This window comes from Solanum lycopersicum, chromosome 10 (assembly GCF_036512215.1).
Source record: "Solanum lycopersicum chromosome 10, SLM_r2.1".
NCBI lineage: Eukaryota > Viridiplantae > Streptophyta > Magnoliopsida > Solanales > Solanaceae > Solanum > Solanum lycopersicum.
This window is the reverse complement of record NC_090809.1, coordinates 11,389,669-11,394,505: the sequence shown is the minus strand read 5'-3', so window position 1 is coordinate 11,394,505 and position 4,837 is coordinate 11,389,669. Positions and strand designations below refer to the sequence as shown.

The following is a 4,837-nucleotide window of genomic DNA, read 5'->3' as shown; positions in this document are numbered from 1 at the left end:
CATTAAATTTTGAACATTTTCCTCAGTTAAATATGCATCAACCACACAACATTATTTATAAAAATGAAATCCTAACATTTAAGATCTCGGGTTGCCTCCAAAGAAGTGGATTATTGAATGTCGTGGCACGATGAACACTCCAATAATGATCCAGGAGTTCTTATTCATCTAAAAGGTATCTTTCTTCTTGTTGTTTTGTCAGAATGAGAAAACACACTCCCTACGAGTGTCTCAATCGCATGGATGGATCTAGAGTGTGATCGAACAATATTTTTTTAAAACTTCGACATTCTTATTCATTTATTCGATGATTCTATATTGAGTATAGAGATTTTGAAGAATTGTTATGTAATGACTAGGAGAACCCACAAGAAGTTATCTGTGTCGTCGATCTCTCAGAGGTCTAAGAAAAGTCTCTAAGCATTCATTCATTGTATAAACATAACAATAGCAGAAAATTTAAAACATTTCATACCAATACATAATGATAGAATAACACTTCATGTATAAAATCACAAGTACAAAGTGTAGACACTAAATATCAATTGCCATCTTAGGCTGAACATCAATAAGATAGACTAGGGATACTACCATTACAAAAATAATAATACAATCTACACTATTGCATAAACTTTGAATATCTTTACATAGGAAATCCTTGAATCTTAAGGACCCCTTGGGAAACATCTATCCAAGCTCATTGCTCTTAGAATCATCATCTAGCCATCACCACCTACACTTTGCATAAAAAGATGACGAAGAATGTTATTAGTACAAGAATAAAATAAGTATGATAACCATGCAAAACACATGAGTTGAAAAGGACATTTAGTTAGAAATCATGCATCATGTCTTAATAGTAAAACTTTATGAACATTGATGCAATAAGAACAATATAGTTCACATACTTCATATAGACATGGATGTTACTCATAAGAATACTTAAATCCATTTCATCGGATTTAATGACCATAAATTAAGGAAAAATTTAGACATAAGAACCATCACCTAAGACAACCTCTGAATCTAACTAGTTAAATATACAAGTAGCATAACATAATACAACTCATACCAAGTGACACTAAGAAGTCACCCTACACTTAGGCACATCACATTCAATAACATACCACAAATGCATTTAAACTTAGACATAAGAACAACATTCTCAATTAATGGTCACATAAGAAATATTTCATTCATTTCATCTTACTAATAAATCATTAGTTTATAACATAGGTAAACGACCCTCATAATCCCTTTACAAGCTTACTTGTACAATGTACACATGGAGTCCCATACATCCACATATACCAAGTAAACCTCTTTAGAAGCCATAAGTGCAATTGAAATGCATACTTATAATTCATAACATGACATAAGTGATTCAAATCATAGTATACACTCATATTTACATATATGAACAATAATTTTTATTTCACAGAGGAACCTTATCATACCTTCCCTTAGAATCCACTTGTGCAATGTATAAGAAGGGTCCATAGTCCTACCTACACTAAGTAGCCTTTCAAGGAATCACAATAATATTCATTGTCTTATCTTAGTTAATTTTCTTAAATATAGGGGTACTTATCCGTAACTAACATGAACCATGTGAGCTAGATAGAATCTGGTGTCATATAACCACACACAAAATAGGTGTTCTACTTGACAAGGTAGAACCATACATAATATCCATCAAGGTGAATCCACTAGTTGTATCCTACGGGGGCACATAGTTAAGGATAGTGATATTCTTCTAGAAACCCGGCCTATTGCATTAGAGTGTGGCTTCAACCTCATGATTATCAGTTGGATGACCCATCTTATTATATTAGAGCGAGGATCTTTTCTTCACTGTACATATCCAGTCGGTGCTACTCTTAAACTCTTTTTTAGTATCTTTAAGCCTTTATTAATCATTATTTCATAAGATTAAGTTCTGAGGACTTTCTCTGTCATACATCATATAGCTCAAATGTTTATAGAATGAGAATCGACTTTTATCATAGAACAAACATTATGTGACAATGTAGTTTCACATATTTCAACAATTCATACATCCATGTGTATGTGCATACATGTGAGAAATACTTTCACATAACACCTCTATACTACACATGCTCATAATTCATTAGTCATATACTGTACATTCACGGTAATAAATAATGGAGCATATGAGAACTATATTTTCAATTGTCACCATAAAACCATCCTACTCATGTTAATACATGAGAGTGTCTGTTTGTGTTCATATTGGTCATAATAATCACATAAGAGCCAAAATGTAGATATTGAGGAAACAATCCTCCAAGGATCACAATACATATACAATTTCCTCAAGTCATGAACAACTGACATAAAGAGTATTAAGGCACTATAGAACACACACTCATATTTCATCATAGGATACAAAAAACATATTCAACATTAGAATAGAAACTATTGACATGTATAAGATCACATATTCATATACAGTTAGATATGTAGGGGGTCATTCTACAATGATATTCAACAAAACATAACATATAGACCATACCTAACCCTACCAACATCATTCATGTACATAACATTATCAATACACCCTAATCATAATACTATAACTGAACATTACATAAAACTTCCAAAATCAAGATAATTATCACATTGAATCACTTTGCATATATTATCCTCAAAGCCATCATCACATCACATAAGGATAAACAATAATTATGTCAACTTACCAATTCTCCAAGCTATGATCATCATTGATAAATTCCCAAAAATTCATAATCAGTTAGCATATATAGAAATATCAACAAGAAATGTAATATAATGTAATAACAAATGAATCATTATCTAATAAAGATCACAAGACCTACATTATAGGATAAATTGAGAGATTGGGAAGATCATGGGTTCTTCGTGAAATTGGATAATCATTTTAAAAACAATAATCATTCATAAATCCATCCTTAGAATTACTTTCAAATCGATTTGAACCCATGGCTAGATTAAAAAATAGGCAATATGATCATAAAATGTCATTAGAAAACCTTCTAATAAACTTCTTAGATGAAAGGTTAACTAAAGATCAAAGATTACCATACATTTATGTTAGAAAAACCCACACATTAGGAGAAGAAAGCACTTGAAAATTTATCCTCTAGCTTGAACTTGAGTTTGGCATCCAATCGAGGTTTGAGAGAATTTGGAAAAGAATAGGGATTTGGGATTTTTGATGTCACATTGGTTATTTGGGTTTTGATTTGGTTGAAAGGTTAAATTTTACATAAAAACTATTTATAACCGTCTCACAAAGTTACCAAAACACCCCCATACTTATTTGGATTGTTAGAAATGTCAAACATGACTTTAAAATGACGCAATCGAATCTAGGAAGTGGCTCTCCTCACGAAGGCAACTCCTAATTTTGCCTCACTAAATTTTTGAGGCAGTGATCATTGTGTCAGCCATGTGACGCACATGCATCTTGAGATCTAGGCGCGCGACGCGAGATGACTTCCACATCTTGGTGTTGCACACTATTTTTGGAAGCTTCCTTGTCCAACGTTTGGGTCCTCCTCAAGGAAAATTAGGGTGGTCCTCATAAATTCATACCCAAACATTTTTACCCTATACATGATTATTAATATACTAGGGTCAACTCCACAGTTTTTAGAATACAACCAAAATATACAAACAAGGCAAAAACACACTAGAACACACTAGCACCTAAAGAAAAATTTCGAAGGTCTCGGTCGTTCTTGGACGTTTGACCTCAAAACTCTTCAAGCAAACTATACAATCTGTAAAACACTTTATTAATATCTTAATCATTTAAGTTACATGTGAGGCTCTAGATAGCTAGTTCATTTTAAGGGTCTTGACAATATCCCCCACTTGGGAACATTCGTCCTCGAATGACACTTGGGACAATTTAAATACTTTCAATGACTCAATGACCCATATAGCATCTCACAATATTCAACATGGTGTAATACATTATTTATTCACAAAACTTACAAAGAACGCCGACTTCATACTATCATGCTTTTAAAGCAACAAAATCCAAAAACTGGACTACTCCTACAAATACTTTCATACATACATGCTTCTTCGTACTCATTGCCATTTGGAGGAACTACCTTCTCAAAATCTTGGCATGCTCATAATTTCATCATAATGTCTAACATGTAACAATTTTCAACCCACACATAGACATGATAAATAAAAATCTTCATCATTTAGACATAATACCATTAAAGGTCATACATATTATCATCATGTTTTTGTTATTTTAAACGAGGTACTACCTTTTCTTAGTCACAACATACTCACATGGCATATTAGGTCTTACATACATGTATTCAAGGAAGCTCAATTCACTTATGGTGATATTCAGAACCTCTAACAAAAACATGCTCATATTTTCTTCCTCAAGATGTCAATATGGTAAATCACACCACACACATCACAATAATAGGAAGTGATTTCACATACTTCAAATTTCTATCATGACACTAGTTTTCATAAACATGCATCATTTATTGAAGTTCTTAAAATTCATAGGGACACTTAACGAAATTTTCTAGAAATACATTCACTTCTCAAGAGTGAGCCTACATCCACACTTCCCAAATTGCAAAATTCACACATTATTAAAGTGAATCATCATCACTTATTTAAAGAAAACTCAACTTCTCATTGTGGGGCCAAAACACCACATATATAGAGTGATATCAAGCATGTTAATTTTAGCCATCTCACACAATCTAATGCACATACAACATACCAAAATGCATAACAACATGAGAAATATGCAATTTATAAAAATCCATTTTTCATGCAATATGAATTC

The 4,837-nt window shown here is 32.4% G+C and overlaps 1 long non-coding RNA gene across 1 annotated transcript; it reads right to left on the bottom strand.

Annotated features, from left to right (window-relative positions):
* Nucleotides 1-523: 523 nt before the first annotated feature.
* LOC109121355 (uncharacterized) lies at nucleotides 524-3,230 on the bottom strand. The gene is made up of 2 exons (XR_002028755.1): nucleotides 3,087-3,230; nucleotides 524-733 (listed from the first exon to the last, which is right to left on the bottom strand). It is a non-coding gene; the product is annotated as an uncharacterized lncRNA (long non-coding RNA).
* Nucleotides 3,231-4,837: the final 1,607 nt, after the last annotated feature.